Genomic DNA, 19,199 nt, shown 5'->3' with positions numbered 1-19,199 from the left:
TTTTTTTTTTTTTGGTTTTTCTCCGGTACCGGGAACTGAACTCAAGACCTTGCACTTGCCAGGCAGGCGCTTTGCCGCTGAGCTAAATCCCCAGCCCCTCTTGTAGCTGTTGGATTGATTTTTAATGGTCTCTTGTGATTTTTAATTATCTTTCTTATCCTGGTCACTAGTTGTGTTCTTGTCTTCTAGATCTGATTGGTAATCTATCCTTGCCTTCATTCAATCTGCTATGTATACTCTCAATGGAGTTTCTAATCTCCTGCATTTCTGTTTGGATCTGTTTCATTGATTCCATTTTTTGTCCATGTATGGCATTCATGGTTTCCATCATTTTCCTGAGCTCCTCTATTTGTTTATCTGTGTCTCCTTTAGTGTCTTTCATTTTGATAGTCATTTCTTTTTGCACCTTAGAGATTAGTTTTTCTATGGCCTCTCCCATTTGTTTTACTGCTTCTGCTGCTATCATTTCAGAGAGTTCCATTTGTTGGCTTCCAACTCCCTGTATCTCTCTGTTCTCTGGACTTGTCCCGAGTGGGTTGGGCATTTAAGACTGCATTTTGCTTATTTTTCTTGTCATTTTCTATTTTATTTTGTTTTCTGTGTTGATGCTTGTGGATTTCTTATGCTAGATAGTTTTATCACTGGTGTTTAGGCTTTCTTAGGAGGTGTCATTTCCTCCAGATGTCTTCTAGATGTAGGTGGGTTTTGGTATTTATGTCTACCCTAAGAACCTACCTTCCTAATATATTAAGTCTGAGGAGTTGCTATCAATTTGACTTAGGGCTCATTCCTTTGGTACTAGACTGTGGTGATAATTATGACCTTTCACATTCATAGTGTTGTCACACAGGGATGAGAAACTTGTTATAGCATGTATGACATCCTGGTTAAATTAGTTTAGTTGGCAGTAACAATAGACTCAAGTGCAGCCTGGCTTCTGATAAACTGTGGTAACTGTTAGCCTTATCTCTATAATTGTAGGAGGAAGGTCTACAGAAATATAATATAATCCAACTTATAGCAGGATCTTGTATGCAGTGATTTTCCACTTAATGGATTGAATCTACCCTGTTGTGTGTGGGGGTTGGGTAGGGGATAGGATGTACAGAATAGAGGGTAGTTTGTGTTCAGGAGGATAGGGGGTAGGATGGAGAGATGAATGAGGTTAAATATAACAGGAGCAAGGATGAAGGGTACAGAATGATCATCCAGGTTTTGGGAAATTGTATGATGCAGGATGAAAGGATGGGAAGAGAAGGCCTAGGGGTTTTCAGAGTTTACTCACAAAGAGAAAACACAATATTTACTAACAGGAAAATATCATGAAGTCAAGTGCAATAGTAATGAAAGAGAGGAAGAGGACTAGTAGTCTAAAACAAAATGTAAGGTTCGAGATCACCTGTTGGCTCATATTGTTAATGTTGCATGGGGTATTTCCATCATCTGTACTTTAACCAGGCTCTACTGTGTTGCTGGTGTTCTTGCAGGTCTCAGGTTCTTTAGTCTCACCAGGGGAGGGAGGTACAGATCTCTGACTTCTTCACCAGCTATGTGGTCCTGGGTCAGTGGAGGAAGGGAAGAGCCAAACTCACACTCCTCCGGCCAGCAGTGCCACCATTCTGGGTCCTGGATAGTCCATCTGGAAATGAACTTTTTAAATAAAATTTGTTCAAGTATGTAATATATCACAGTGTATTTTGGTTTGATAGCATATTCCTTTTACATTTTATTTCTACAATACTCTTTTACTGTACTAGAAAAGAAATTATGAAGCAAATTATCTCTACAAATTTAGAAGGATAAAATATTAGCACTTACATGAAAAGAAAAAAATGAATCATCCTCTAGATTTGTTTTTATTTTCGTAATTTTTGCTTATTTTTTATTTTTATATTCTTGTGATTGTCTTTGCTGGTTAATAAAAAGGCAGGTAAAAGCCAGCTAAAATGAGTTTTTAAAAATATATCTTGCAAGTATATTACCCTAAGGCTTAAAATAAATATTTAAATTTTCTCACAACACTTTATTTACATGAATCCACTAATTAAGAATTTTCTTATTCCAGTTAAATTTACATATTATAACATAGTATTTTTTCTCTTGATTTAAATTTGACCAAATTTATTTAGGAGGTGTGTTAGTGCACGACCTCAAAGTTTTCAAATACTTCATTAGGAATGAACTTGAGACTTGTTTTTTTTTCTTTTTTTTCTCTCTCTCTCTCTTTAATATTTAGTGCATCAGCAAATAGAGAAAATGGCTTAGTAGAAATATCTTTCATCTAAAACTGTTAAAAGGATTTCTATCAATATTTGTTGGAATTAATGCATAGTGGATTATTTTATGCATTATACAAAGATAATATTTATTTTAGAAATTGGTCTTCTTTGCAAAGTAATGCTTTCATGGGATGTGAGGAAAGAAGGTGAGTCAACTATGATACACATCAATTTTTCCAGTTTTCTTGCATCGTTCTGAAGAATTTATACCCTTAACAAAACAGACTAGAATTTCTCCAGCAAAATGCAACCAAGTTTAAGTGACTGGAGAAACTGTGCTTATAATGTGCTATAAAAACAAATAAGTGATATTTTAGAGGAAAACTACCTCTTGTTGGCTGGAGTAGGGGTGTTTAGTATTTAAATCAACCTTAATTGCTGTCAAGCTAAATTGTTCATTAATGATATGCTTGAGCAATAAAAATGCACATTTACCAGTGTGGAAAAAACTGTACCACAACATCATGGTGAGTCATGTTTGGTGTCAGGAAGTACAAATTAGGGTGATTTATCCATGATAAGTTATTAAATCAATGGCAACACTGGCATCAAAATCTTAGCTTCTAAGATCTTGACATTTTTCTTATTCCTCTGACCCTTGCTCTCTCTAAAGTTACCATACAAATTTTGTGATTTCTTAATTAGCAACAAGAAAGATGGCATATTTATGTTCTAATTACTAAATCACTTGCTTGAAGATTAGCAGACACTGACTATTGTAAGCAAATGGTCCATGTTAACAGGCCTTCTGGTGTGTATTCTGACTCATGCTTTGATTCTGGTTAATGTATGTTCCTTTTAGGTTAGAAAAGAGTGCTATATGAGCTACTCTAAAACATTTGAAGAATCTGTATATTATTTAGGTATCTGATATGAAGAATTTGGTGTTTGTGTTACCTTTACAACCCATTTTATTCTGAGACTTTCTACACAAAATATTTGATTGAAATTCCAGGGATAACTCAGGAGTGAAACCAAACCTTTACTTAAAAGCTGACCTGCCTCCGCTTAAGAGACAGTTCTGAGGTGTGCTCACTGAGTGAGTTGTCACTTCACTGGGTTAACTGTGACATTTTGAAATGATTGTGATTGTAGTACTTCCTGAAGGCAGTTGCTGCTTGCTTTGTTAAATTGCACGCATTTTTCAGTTGAACATTTTCCTAGCTGCATCAAAGGTGTAGAGTAGCTGTGTTAACCTTGGTGTGTTTTGGCAATAGGAGATCAAGTAAAAGTCAATAAATGTCTCCCACAGCCCTGTTAAGCTTCAAGGGCACACACAGAGGTGTTTATGACTTGTGGGGGACAATTTGGTCAAGTATAAGTTTCCCTTCAAATTGCTTATTGCCATTTTAGTGTGAGCAGAACATATTTTAAGTCACTCCTCTGACAGAACATATTGGCTGGCATTGCGTAGGCTTCTGTGTTTTTATGAGACAGATGGCAGTTACCCATTTTTGTACACTGTTGTCTTTTAGCTTTAAGTATTACATTTGCTGGTGAACTGGACTTCAATTTTTTTCCACTTTGAACAATTCCACCTTATAAAAGTTCCTTACAAAGAAATACCAAGATGAGTGTCTCTGCAATATTAACAGTAAAGGTTGTAAGAAGCAAAATTCTTTGAAAATGGAATCTTTTAAAATGGATCCTTCTCATTTCTCTGTTGTTTTGGGATTGCTTTAGAAGGGAGAGACTGATTAATAAAAACGTGGATACATCCTATCTACATAAAGCCATCTGTTTTACTTTCAGCTTTTCACAGTAAAAGGAAATAAAAAAATTTAATTTAGATTTGTATTTACAATCACACTACTCTTCTAAAAAGTACTTCCCAACAGAAATTATAAAGACTATAAACTTACTAGCATATTTAATATTTTAAGGCAATATTGGTTAATAATTTTTTTATTTGGAAACAAAATGTTAAATCTGTGATCTGTTAAATGAACATGAAGCTGACATTTTAAAAATGACAAAAGTTTAAAGAATTTAAAAATCTACTCTTCATTTTTCTCTTAAACTATTCTAACACATGAGAAAAAATTTTAATTTGTTTAAATTTCACATATATCTGTATATTTATTTGGACAAGTAGTAAGTACATAAATGCAAATAGAACAAAAGGACATTATTCAATGTTTTGAAATGTATTTAAAGTCCTCTTTTCTTCCATTCAGAGAGTCTAGAATATATTTAAATTGCTTGCAGAATTTCTGTTAGTTGCAGATCTTGCTACAATCTGATACACTCCTTTTGCTTCTTCTATAATACAGCCTGCCTGATCATGTGATATAATCATCATTGCTTTAGGGTTTTTTCATTAGTTTTTTTTTTTTTAGACAGTGTTTCACTATGTAGCCCAGGCTGGTCTTGAATTCACAGTGATCCTCCTGCCTCAGTGTCCCAAGTACTGGGATTATAGACATGTGCCACCACACCTGGCTCTCACCATTGATTTAGAAAGGATGAAAAGGTGCTACAGTCTCTCTTCTAGGTCAGATTATATCTAGCTATCCTAGATGGCAGGCAGTCTTTCCTTTAGAACTCGTAGCTTGTGCTAATGCCCTGCTCAATTTCCTTAACAAATTCTCCCGTGACTCTTGCTCAGGACTGATTATTATAACTTCTTTAAACTCATCTATCACCAGAGTCTTCACTTCTTGTCCTGATCTCATCTTCCTCTGTTCATTATCTTCTGGCTATTGTAGTATCTTTGAAAATGTTTTTCCAGCCATAAATAACTTCCAATTTTCCAAAATCATTTTATGTCTCATTTATTTTCCATATCATTTGATGTCTCTGCACCCTTTGAGATGCTTGACCACCCTCTTCCACATGTTCCCCCTTCCTTCAGCCTCAGTGCCACTCTTCTACCTGCTTGCACTGGTGTTTTCAGTCTTCTCCAGGGACATCTCATCCACTGCATGGTTTCAAGTCTCAGTATACTTTGCAGACTTCAGAATTTTTATCTCTATTGCTAATAACTCTGTTGGGTTTTGGGCCTTTCATTCCAGTGCTTAGTTTATGGACATCGCCCTTCGGTGTTCTCAGACATCTCAACTTCACCTGTTCTCCTGCTGCTCTACCATTTCTCTTCACCTCTGCTTTGGTCATTGCCATCTTTACTAGCCTCACTCTACCTGAGGGAGAGAAAAGTTTGGTCTCTGTTTCCCCTATACTACTCACAGTCAGTGATCATAGCTTGAAATTTTCCTGTCACACATTCTTTCAAAATCTGTTTCTCCTTTGTTTTCATTATACTCCTCTTCTCTTGCTTAGTACAGTTACAGAATTGCCGGTCCTTCTAGCTTCAATCTTTCTTATGCTTCCTCTTAAACTGTGTAATAACTCCACAATTTTAATCTTCCCAAAGGAACCAATATTGTCACTTTCTTGATTAAATATTCCTGCTACTTTCTGTCTTCAAGAAAATGAACATTTCCTTTTCCTTCTAGTTAGTTAAAGCAATATACAGTCTGTCTTTACATATCTAGTTAGGAATTTTCTCCCAGTACTTTTTCCAATTCCATGTTTTATCTCCAATCTTTATGCATATGGCATATTTTAAACATTTCATCCACAATAGCTTGTTGAAAAGTAGCATATATACTGCTAGTTTATTGAGAAACCATGATGCATTGCGATATAAATGTAAAAAGGCTTTATATATATTTTTTATTTTTCTCTCTCAAACTCTCTTTCATCTAGGGCTGTCATGTCATTCAATAGCATGAGGTTGCTTTTGAATCTTGAGGTGATTTTAGTTTTTCATACAATCCTATTTCATTTTAAGATTTAATCCTGATGCAGATTTCTTTCATCCTCCGGCACAAGGAAGAGCCTCAGTTCTACTGACTTGCAGTGGGAGACAAGGATTGGTTTGTGATTTGCTTTTCATGCTTAACTTGTCTCTGCCTCCTCCTTAATCTCTGGCTCCTCCAGTATGGAATGGAGAGTAAGAAAGAGAACGCAGATATCTTTTGACTTGCAGTGAACAAGTTTTTGGATTTTCCCTGTTTAGCTTCTTTTCTGGGAGATATCTGGTGGCAAGTGGGAGCTTCATTCTGCCCCACCAAAAATGGTCATGGAACAGCTTCTTATGTCACCACAGTTCCCTGGAAATTTTGCTCAAGTGATCCAGCTGTTGAAATCACCATGACACTTTTCTGATGGATCTTCCTTCCACTCCTCTAGTGTCTCCAGTATGATTGGCTATCCTGGGCCAGTTCTCAGGCTTTCAGACACTTGTGGATACCAGGATTTCAAAGGAAAATGGCATGGCCCATTCACTGCCTAGGGACCTTCCTGGCACCACTTATCAGTATTTATTTCTTCCCTGGTTGGGTAATAGAAGGAGATTGACATTTGCCCTACATATTTCTCCCGATGCCTAATTAGGGAACTAAAAGCCTATAACTCTTTCTTTCTTGGCCAGAGGAATATTAGCAAGCTCATTTCCTCCTTTCCAAGTTTATAAGATTCTGAGCTACTTTCTGTAGGCCTCTACTAGTCTTTCTATAGAGACACTAATCCCCTAAAAGGGAAGCCTCTCCTAATATTGTATTATCTATTTTGGTAGCTGCTAACACTATGTGGGTACTGAGTACTTGAACAAGGACCAATCATAATGATATGTATGGTAAGTGTAGTACATACACCTAATTTAAAAAAAAATTATAATAACAACAGAAGCTAAATTATCATCTTTCTAGTTTTATATGCTGAACACATTTTGAACAGTTTGGTTTAGATATAATGTGATCTTGTTCCAACCATCTTTTTATTATTGTGTTTCAGAGAACATTTTAAATTATGTTTATGGATTTGATGAGTCTCAGAACATGTCTCTAAATGTAGAATTTTGGCATTTGAGAAAATAGAAGCAGGGAGGTCACTGTCTCTTTTTCCTCCCTTCCTCCCTGAAGCAAGTCACGAAAACCTAGGCAGCATTTTGCACCTTCCCTTGAAGAATATCTTAAGACCCTCATGTGAAAGGTACCCCCCCGCCTGTAACCTGTGGAAAGGAACTTTTCATCTCTGAAGTCGAACTGTCACAGAAAGGAAAAAATAAGGCTTACTCAAGATGCCCTCATTCATTAATATTAGATCACAGTCTTTGTTCAAATACATTTTTCCATGACTGTCCACGCTTCATCAAACCTGGCATAAAAAAAATGTAGCTATAACTATGTCTTCGGATCTTCATTTTTTGATGAAGGTTCTTGTATCACATAAAATTTATATTAAATAAATGTGTATATTTTTCTCTTGCTATCTTTCTTTTTTATAGGACTGTCAGTTATGAACTTTGGATATAGTGAAAAAGATATATTTCTACAGGATGTTGCTGACTTAGAAAACTGGAGATGTTCAATTCTACAGGAATCTACTTGTCCAATAAATCTTGATAATTTACAATGTGGGTACTTATCATCTTTTGTTTTCAGTTTTTGGGTCACAAACAAATGAGAGATAGCCAAAAACAGCATAGAAATTCATTCTTCTTTTTAAAGATATTATTAACATCTTTAAAATTTCCCTTGAGTTATATTATTGAGTCCTGAAAACATGGGTCAAGAGCTGATCTGACTTGTTTATACCGCCTATAAAATAGATTAGATTTGTGAAAACTGTCAGAATTGAAATGGAGCAAGCTTTTTCAAGTGCTAGCCAAAATGACGTAATAAATAAATTTAATAAATAAATGACAACATAAATAAATTTTTTAAAATGGGAGGTAATGAAGGAGAGGATCTCATATATATGTACCCGATAACAAGAACTATTCATAAAAGACATTGCCAAAAGCATAACCTTACAGAAAGTCCATTGCAAACTCATACACACACACTCAGAACTTCTGCAAGGACCTTAGTCCAACTATCTGTTTAATCTTGGATTCATGCCATTCTTGTTAATAATCCTTGTAGATACGGGTTGTTGCTTCCAAATATCTTATGTTATCTTTCTTGTTCCTCCTTTAAAACTTCTTTTTGTTTTAACCTCCTTGAATATGCTCTATGGGATGAAAGTCCCTGTAGCAATGTTCTGCTTTTCCCAAATACATCTCATTATCCTTTGGAAAATATCTGATTGAATGTTAATGAGAGATTTTTGTATATCTATCTTAATAAAAATTGAAATGCGTGGCAAAATATGTATGATAAAGTCAATAAATGATAACATGAGAAATCAAAGGAGTGTTAGGAATTCTTGTGGTAGTCTGCTCAAATGTCATGAGTTGTTCGCACTGTAATTATTAGCATTAGCAACATATTGCAATTATTTATCTAAACTAATCTCAAAATATATCCTATCCTGCAATTAAGTTTGACTTCAGGTTGAGCACTGCTTACTACAGTGGAAAACATTGTTTAAATCTGTGTATGTGGATGAGGTGATAGGTTATAATACTAAGTAGGATAAACACTTCTAAGTTGAAATGAAAACATTCTAAACATTTATAAACAGAAACCATCAGTAAATATAGAATTATGTTGAATTTATATCTTTAGAAAGCCATATAGAATTGCTATAGAAACAGCAAACTCTATCAAGGTAACCTCTATTCCCTTATGATAGTCATTATGAGATATTTAAACACACACTTAAAATGAAATTGTCCGTTTTCTTCTGCCTGGATGTCATATCTTCTTGGTGAAAGAAATATCTAAAAATATTCCCCTGCCCCATCTAATTGAGTGTATATAAGTGTTCTGTAATTGGTATTCTGATTGCACTTAGATTCCTCATCATACTCATTTTTGTTTCAATACTGTCATTATCATAGTTTTACATTATCATACTTAAAGTCTTTATGATATATGTAGGGAAAGTTATAAAAGATGAGAGTTACAATTATGTGTCTTGGGAAAATACATATGAAGTTTCTTGAGAAAGGCATTTAATCTTGAAATAAGAAAAATATAAATAACTAATGGTAATAAATGACAAACTAATAGAGGAATAGAAGGGTGACATTTCAAATATAAAATTTTAAATTTTGACATTTTCTTGTTATTGATCTAATGTATGTAGCTTATTTGACACTAGTTGAAAGCTGTTCTGTTATTTAAGTTTTAATTAGATTTCAGCTAGGAAGCATGAAGAATATTAAAAGGTTCCATTTTTGTTGCTTTTAAAATTTTTTTTTTGTCCTGAAGGAATTTATACTATAATGGGAGATTCTCTAAATTAATAAAACACATGATTCTGGCAGTTTTTTCTTTTTTTTTTTTCAGTTACTATTTTGAGCTGAGAATTTTTGTCCTGAATACATAGCTTAGTATGGTCAGTTTTAGTTAAAGTCAACGTTTCTAAGAGCTATAATTACTTTAAAATATATAAAATTTAAGGGACAAATACATAAATTTTATTTCCAAAATGTAGATGCATATAAAATATGTATGATGTGCATTCATTTATCTACACTCATGTAAACATCTTCTAAAACAAAAATTAGATTATTTTTATTAATACTGAAATACTATCATAAACGAATGGGTACAGATTTTAATAAATTAGCATTCTTTTAAAAATTTATCAATCCTTTCTTCTACTTTACACTAATTGCTGGAAAACTTAATCAAGTATTAAGCAACCTTCTCCAGTATTTCATTATTTATTATATTTGATCAATACAATGGGTTATTTTTTTTTGTATCAGGAGTTGAACTCAGGACCTTGCACTTGCCAGGCAGGAACTTGTGCCACTGAGCTATCTCCCTGGCCCCACAATGGGCTATTTCTAAGGGATATTTGGAAATGGTGCACTGACCCTTTCTTTTGAGTGAACTATTTAGTCTTTATAGCATAATAAGAATCAACTTCAATGACATGAATTTGATTTATCTTATTAGCTCAATCTCTCAATATTCAATTATTCCAAGCTGAAATATTCAATTACAATATTTTTTAGTAGGGGATTTGGAACCAGGTGTATGCTAACCACGAGTAAGCACATAGACCTCCATACTATTAGTATACTATCCTATGGGCTAGCATGCTTCTTTTTCTTTTAATTTCTCCATGATAACATAAATTCATCTGTGAAAAACTAGGCAAAATGAGACAATGTCTTCTGATCCTGCCAGAAAAAGCCTCCTCTCACCCTCATATTGTATTTGAACTTTTATATAATCATGCTATATTGTGGTTATTAGTTCACATGTGTCATGACCCAGCATTGAACATCCCCTGTTGTAATAATGACTATTTGGGATTTAGGAAAATACTTGCATAAATAATATACAAAATGGTATAGATCTCAGGTTGTTTGTTATACCTATCATTATACAGCCTTACATTCTGAGCCTAGTTTAAGGGAGTCTATTTCACTTTTTTTTGTTTGTTTTTATGTTATACTACTAGCCCTGTTGTCCCACAATTTCACATTTTCTCAATATAACTGACCAAATTATGTACAAGGGAGATTTGAAGAAATCTGTTATTGTTTTGTTTTGTTTGCTTATTTGTTTGTTTTGTCTTGTTGAGAAGCGTTTTGCTATTCAGTTTAGGCTGGCCTGGAACTCACTTTGTAGCCCAGGCTGGGCTTTGAACTCATAGCGACCCTCCTGCCTCAGCTTCCTGAGTTCTGGGATTACAGGCATGTGCCATCGTGTTGTTTGGTTTTCTTGCCCTAAACTTTGATATTTTCCTGGGCATGCTTGTAACTTTCATACGGATTGAGAAATGATGATCTGAAGATCTTGAAATATCTACTTCATATAACAGTCAGGGGCAATGAAGTCTAGAGTCAAGACTGTATTTTTAAACAAAGCTGTTTTTATTTCATAATAAATACATGGCTAGAGAGTCCCAAGTGCTGATGTTATGTCAGGAAGTCCAGCAAATTGGAGCATGTCTGTGGTTCTCCGGGCCCTCCATTCCATTGTGGTTGAAAGGGCTACTCCACCTCTGGCTTTCACTTCAGCATTTGTGACACGAAGAGGAAGAAATGTGGCTTAGGTACGTGTATCACTTTCATTAGACAGCAAATGGTTTTTCAGAAATCCATCAGCTGTGCTGTCAGGTACACAGTGGCTGCAAAAGGGGCTGACAGGGAAGCAACTAGATTTCCCAAGTTCTATAGTAAAAGTAGATAAAGAAGGGAACTGGGAATGACTAGCAAGGTATACCACCAACACTACCTTCACATACTGTTTTCTCTTTCAAAATGGATAGTTTATATGTCAAAAATTTCTATTGGTAAAGATTACAAATTGACACTCAGTTCTGCTTTCCATCATAACTTATTTTTTTACAGCTTCATTACAACTACCTGACATTTTCATGTCTATCTTTTCCTCCTACCATTGTAGAAAGGAACTAAAATAAAATTAATCTTTTAAGAAAGAGTGGGAAAAAAATTCAACGGCTGACAGTGACAAAATACCATCAACCGTTCTTCTCAGGCACTCTTTTTCCACATCAAAGAACATTTGGAAAACACCCTCACACCCTTTACAATTTAAGAACTAGTGCAGTTTATCAAAGTCCGCGTGGTTTCCTCTGGATCCATTAACAATGTACAATTTTTACTCAGAAGTGGAAAATTTCCTTTGTCTTTCAATTTCATCACCTGTACCCTGAAAAAGAATGTCTTCTGGATGTGGAATTAGAATTCCTTTTGAGTTTAATCTTCTGAGTCTTGACTGGAATCTTCACAGACACGTTTTGGCCTTCCACATGAACACCACCAGGTTTTCTAGGCACGTTAATCCTGCACAGGGAAAGCTCTTTGGGCCAGTCTAGAACATTCTTTCTTTTCCATTTCCTGTAGATGGGAAGACTGTAGATCCAGTCTTGTAAGAACGAGGTCCACTGGTTGGACTACGCTTTCTGTGGTAAGGGAAGATGGAGCACCCCTGGCGACACAGGAAGAGGCATGTTCTCTAACCCACACTGTGGTGTTGAATACACAGACATTTCCAAGACAGCTCTTCCTCAAGCAGGTGGTCAGATCTACATCCACCTGAGACTGCTGTGAGCTACTTAACAGTCCTGCTCTGTAATTTTAGGCAGCACTTCAGCACTTCTTAAAAGGAAAAACATAGGCCAGAGAAAACGTCACCATTACTTCCTCAGATATGTCCAGGTTCACAGCGATTGTAGAGTAACCTTTTGAAGATCACTCCTCTATTGTCCTCTTTTCAATCCAGTCTTTCAGTTCTGCAAAAGTAATTTGCTCATTCACTATGAGCTCATTTTCACCGGGGAACATACAGGCCACAGGTCTAACTCAGACAGCTGGGCCACAGACCGCTCTATCGCGGCCATTTTCAGACATCTGTAAGTTTCAATTGCTGTGGCTGCTGTGAGCCTGGGTTTCCTGGCTACACCTTTAACTCTCGAGACAAAAATCTGGGGCACAGGACTCAAGTTTATAAATCATTCCTGTGGGGTGCTCTAGCAGAAGTGAAATAGAGTCAAAATTCTAGAGCATTCTCACAAAAGGAAAAGGTCTTTTAAAAAAAAGCTTTAAGCATAGATACAATCCTTCTTGAGAGAGTGAGGGTGCAGAAGGTTCAACTTCCATTTCAAGTCCCTGAAAATATATTTAAGTCCTGCTCTGCACATGATTTACATCACGGCTCTTTAATTTCAGCTCTCATTTTGGAATACTTTGAGATGAGGGGTCACTGATTCATTATCTTCGAATGTTCTCAAAGGTATAATTGTTAAAATATAGCAGTCAGATTTTTTATGAATAAATGCTTTTGAATGAATAAATTAGTGTATACTTACAATGTATATTTATAGTCTTCTATATTACCCAACACATAATTTATTATGTAATGTTATTCTATGCTCACATCCCTTAAATTACATCAGAAGTTATTAATCACTAAAAGGAATTAGAGGGCTGTGGCCTTTCCATGATGATTTGGGATTTTTACTTCCATTAGTAGTGAAGTAGGTTATTTATATCAACTTCTCTATTAAAAATAGAAGTCCTAAAATAGTAAAATATAATCACTGCAATTGTCAGAAGATGGTGAGAAGCTCAGTAAAACCTTGCCAGGAATTCCTACCCAATAAAAATGGAGGGAAGGAGGACCATATTAAGAACACAAAAGGGGAAATAATAAATATAGACATACAGCGGGCAGAAAATAATTAGAGCGTACTTATCAACTTACACCTGTGCATTTGAAAACTGAGGGAAAAGGAAAAATTTGTAAAAAGGTATAAATTAAGAAAATTAGAACTTGAGTAGATCAGTCATTATGTAAAAATGAAAGTGATCTTTAAACTCTCTCTGCTTCCTTCAAACCCAAATGCAGCAACTTTGTAGTGCCCTGGTACCTTTTTGTTTTGTCTTGTTTCCCTGATAATTTCTTCCACATTACTTTCACCTGACATCGTTCCTCTCACAGTTTGACTCTAAGCTCCAATGTCATTTAGCTAAAGAAAGCTTACTTGGCTATATTTTCTAATGTTATATTATCCCTGTTAGATTTCTCTTCCTTGCGTTGATGTTTTACTTTCTTCATAGCTTTTGATATTTTCTGAAGTTATGTTAATTTCTAAATTTATGTATTTTCTTGTAGGTCATGTCTTCTCTTCAACTAATAATGTCACAAAAGCAAAGACTTCATCAGTCTTCCTCATCACTTCATTAGGACCTTAATCATTAGGACAAAATTTGGCCCACTATCAGCATCTAATAAATAGTTATTTATGAATGAATTTCTACCAAATAGGAAATACAGTGGGGATCTTTGATAAAATTGTCACAATTCAACATTATAGCAGAGATTCTAGACAAGGTAATAATGCAAATAACAGTGGCAGTGGTATAAATATTGGGGAACAAGTGACAAAAATAGTTTATTGTATATGCTGCCATCATCAGACAGGAAAGACCAAAATAATTAATTTGTAGGGGAGCATTTCAATGTGGAAAGGTAGAAAATCAATGCACACACATCAAATATTTTTGTAACAATGATAGATTAGGAAATATCACGGAAAGCATTACATTTTCAAAGGCAGAAAATATTCTTAAGAACCCAGGAGTATCACAAAAAACACAAAACCATATTATGAAAAATCCACCAAGCTTTGCTGATAGCTACCAAAAATTGTAAATAAATGGAAAAACTGTTCAGCACAATCAGTACGGAAATACTCCTTTCATTAACGTGCAAGGTAATTCAATTCTAAGTAAAATCTGGACCGGATTCCTCCTGGAATGTAAAAGTTGGTTCTGAAATTCATGTGAATGAAAAATATTCAAATTCATGAAAAAAAACTTCAGTGGTAGTAAACTATGCCCCGCTGAAATCCAGCTTCTTCATAACACTGTATAATACTGCTGTTGATGCAACAATATGCAAGAATGAATCCTGAAATAATTCACCACATACAGAATATTGGGTTAATGATAAAGATAGCCTTTCTAATAAAATGAAGAATGTGAATGACAGACTATTCTATATTTAGTGTGGAGGTTGAGACCCACTATATATGAAATAGTTATGTAAGAAACTATCAGTAGGGAAATTATGAATAACTCAATGAATACTGGGCAAAATAAAATACATGCCAGAATTACAACTGGCAGTATATGAAATGAACTGTGTTAACTTGAGCACCCAATGATCAAGGAAATAAAAATGGAAACAACAATGAGATCATTTTTCACTCGATAATTTACTGTTTTCAGCACATTTCCTCACGTTTTATGGTTTGGAGGTTTATATAGCTCCTTTTTTCATTGAAGTTAAATAAACATTTCTCCTTTTAGGTTGAGAAGATTTCTAAAACAACTAGAGAAAGTGCCAAACTTACTCTTTTAAATTGAGAATTCAGGACCTTATTGTCAATCTTTTCAAGTGGTTAATTAAACATTCGTTAAGAATCATATTTTTTAAGGCCAACAATAAAACTCTTGTTTGTGGTCAAGAATTTTGTTTATGGAGAACTGGATAAACATTTGAAAGTCATAATTTGGAAATAAGCTGGCTCAGAAATGCAAAACTACTTTCCCTATTTTTTGTGTAATTTCTATACATATTATTTTTACAGAAGTTTTGAGAGTTTTAGATGATACAAAGTTATAATCTAAGTAAAGTAGTACATTTCAATTAAAACTATGTCAATACTTCAAAGTACAAAACTATTTTCAGAGAGTGTAAAATTTATATTTAAGATTTGTTGACTACTCTTTGTTACATTTTAACAGGGAGTTTTGGCATATGTTTAATAATATGGATCAACTGCAGTGCCAAGAAATGCACAGAAACCCCATTATATGTGTATAAGAGTATCTGCAGAGAGTTACCCTTCCCTTTAGCGGTGGTTAAGTGACAGGAGCAACTCATGGCAATTAAAGTGTCAGGCTGTAATTGCGTTTTTCTCCAACTAAGCCACGAAGTCTCAATAAATAATTAAATAAGCAGTTGTTCTCAGGATAGTGTAGATAGGTGGCTGTAATTAAAATATTCTAGGGGCCAGGTGGGTGTGGTGGGCCATAATTCTAATGCTAGCATTTTAGGCACAAGGATTGCCACAAGTTCAAGGAGAAATTCTAGGCCATTCTGAACTACATAGGAAGATTCTCTCTCTCTCTCTCTCTCTCTCTCTCTCTCTCTTTCTCTCTCTCCATTCCTCCCTCCCTCTCTTGCTCTCTTTCTCTGCATATTTTCTATTTCTTTCTCTCTCTCTATTTCTATAATATATATATATTTTTTCCTAGTAGTCATTACTTGGTTTTCAAATCTTTTAAGAGATTAATAGACTCATAATTGTACATGTTATGGGGCACAGTCTTATGTTTCAATACCTACATACAAGACGTGTTGATCAGATCAGGGTAGTTACCGTATCTATCATCTCCAACAGTTATCATCTCTTTTTGTTGGGGAACATTCAAAATTTGCTCTAGTGGCTATTCTGAGACATATTACTATTCATTGTGAACCATACTTACCCTACTGTGGTATGGAACATTAGAAGTTCGTTCTTTTATGTAAGGGGACCCTATACTCATTACCCGTCCTTTCCTCATTTCCTCACTTTCATCAACATATTCTATTCTTTTTCTATGGCACCATTTGTTTAGCTTGCATTTATAAATGAGAACATGCAGTGTCTGTCTTTTGGGGCTTGGTTTACTTTACTTAACATAATGTCTGCTGTGTTTATTTGTGTGTTTTTTATACATGTTAAAAACCACATACAATAAAGACGACATTGTAGTTGTACAGTACAATATTGTTAACCATATACACACGGTTGTATACCAGATCTCTGGGGCTTTTTCATCTCGCAAGACTGAAACTCTGTGCCCAATGAAGAGTAACTCCCCCTCCCCACAGACCGGCAGCTTCCAATCTCCTTTCTGACTCTGAAGGTGAGATACCCTATGCAAGTGGAATCCTACAATACTAGATCTTTTGTAATTGACTTACGTTGCTTAGCACAATGTCCTCAAGGTTAATTTGTGTCATAGAACAAGATGACATGCTCCTTTGTCTAGCAGCCTTCTTTTAAATGAACAGGTAACAATTTGTGTATGTATATGCTCCATTTTCTTTATTCTTTCATTCATTAATGGTCATTTACTCCATTTTCACCTCCTGTGAGCAATACTACAGTTAACACGGGGGTGTTTCTATCAGATTGAGATCCTCTTTGCTGTTTTTTAAGATAAATATTCAGAAGCTGTGGTTGAATTATATGGTATTTCTCTTTTATTTGTGATAAAATACAGTCTCCATACAGTTTTCTAACAAGCTGTCCATTTCACGTTCCTTACAATAGTGAACAAGCATTCCACTTACTTCTCACCCTCATCCAACACTAACTTTCTGGTTTTTATTTTTCAAATAATGGAAATCCTAACAGTATGAGAGGATGTTTTTTTTTAAATTTTTTTTATTTTAAAGAATAAAAGAAGGATAACATAATAATAGGGGGGACTTAGCAAATTACAGACAAAATGGTAGGAAATTATCAATGGTTATCGTTTTACATATTATTATCTACAAAATAGTTTCTCAGGAAAACAAATAGACAAATAATAGTGAGTTAGAGACAAAAGAGGTAGGAGATTATCAAGAGTTGTTGTGCTATACTTTGGTATCTTCAAAGTGGCTTCTAAAGAAAATAAATAGAGCTATACATGAGTGACCTATTGAAAAATCATTAACTATTCTCAATGGTTGTTGTAGGAAACACATAATAATAAACATACATTATGAAATAGGATAGGAACATTACAAACAACACAGTTATGGATAGATTAGTAGGAAAATATCAATGGCTGCTGTAATATGTGGTGGTATCTTCAAAGTGGTTTCTCAGGAAGACAGAGATATGCAAGAAGGATCTAATAAGTAGTTACAGCCTAAGGGTTGTCAAAAATAGCATATTATCTCTTCACCAGTGACTCCTTTCAGTGAGGTATGATGGCTGGAAGGAAGGCCAGGATTGAAAAGAAGGATCGAGAGCCTTGCACCTGTGACTAGCAGCAGGCTGTTTTCTTGTTCGTCCATAGTCATGATTACCCAGGACTCCTCGATGGAGATGACGGTCTGGCCAGAGGGAGAAGGCAGACCATGCCCCAAGCCCATGAGAGGATGTCTTAATGTAATTTCCGTCTGCCTGGTATTTAGTAATATTGAACAACTTTTCCTACCTTGTTGGTCATTTGTGTTATTTTCTTGGGAGGAATGCATAGGTAAATACTTTAAATTGGTTTATGTATTTATTTTTGACTCGTGTAAGTTTACATCCATTTTGGGTATTGATCAGATTGGCAATTGATCAGATAAATTATTTTCAAATATTTTTTCCCATTCCATTGATTGCTTTTTCAGTCTGTTGAATAGTTCCTTTACTGTACACTTTTTAGTTTGATTCAGGTTTACCTGTGTATTTTTGCTTTTTTCCTTGTGGTTTTGTTGTCATATTCAGCCAATCATTATCAAGACCAATTTTACGAAGCTTTCCCTTTGTGACTTCTAAGAATTTTATATTATCAGGCTTCACAGTTAATTCTATTTTGTGTTAATGTTTGAATAGAGTGTAAGATAAGTGTCCAGTTTTATTCTTTTGTAAGTGAATATCAATTTTCCTAGCATTATTTGTTTAAAGGACTATTCTTTCTCTTATTATAAAGTCTTGGAACCCTTATCAAGGATGATTTGATAGTATACGTGGAATTGTGAATGGGTTTTCTCTTGTATTTCTTTGGTTGATATGTCTGTCTTTATGCCAGTATCATATGGTTTTGATTACTATAGCTGTGTAACATTTTAAAAATCAAGAAATATGAGATTTCTCATTTTATTCTTTTTATATTGTTTTAGCTATTCAAGTGCTTTTGTGGTTCTGTATAATTTATAGTATTTTTTTCTATTTCTGCTGCTGAAACTTTGGTAGGGGTTACATTAACTGTAGATTGCTCTGAGTTGTATGGATATTTTAACAATTTTAGTTTTTCTAATCCATAAACACTGGCTGTGTTATGCTTTATTTATGTTTCCTTCAAATCTATATTGGTATTTTGTAGATTTAGTGTACTTGTACTTTACCTCCTTGGTTAGGTTTATTCTGGGGCACTTTTTTCTTTTTGATTCTGATAAATGCTATTGTTTTGTTAATTTCTAAACTGCTGCTAACATAAAGAAATATAACTAATTTTTGTATATCCATTATATCATGCAACTTTGCCTAATTTGCTTATTAATTCTAACAGAGTTTTTGTAGCATCTTTAAAGTTTTTTGCATACATGATCAAGCAATTTTCAAACAGACCATTTTACTTTTGTGTCTGATTTGGATACCTTACATTTCTTTTAAATATTCATTACAAAAAATAATGGTATTCATTTATGCAGATTTTAAGCTCTCCCATAAGAACCCTAAAATAGCTGCCTACTATTTAAACATAAATATACATCTCTTACT

General features: G+C 34.6%; 1 pseudogene; it reads right to left on the bottom strand.

The window, feature by feature from the left end:
* Positions 1-13,643, bottom strand: part of LOC102014928 — a 37,183-nt pseudogene extending 23,540 nt beyond the window's left edge.
* Between the last annotated feature and the right edge of the window lie 5,556 nt (positions 13,644-19,199).

Source organism: Chinchilla lanigera, unplaced genomic scaffold (assembly GCF_000276665.1).
Source record: "Chinchilla lanigera isolate Chin_1 unplaced genomic scaffold, ChiLan1.0 scaffold00027, whole genome shotgun sequence".
NCBI lineage: Eukaryota > Metazoa > Chordata > Mammalia > Rodentia > Chinchillidae > Chinchilla > Chinchilla lanigera.
Note: the sequence above shows the minus strand (reverse complement) of the source record. Positions and strands in the feature narration are given on the sequence as shown.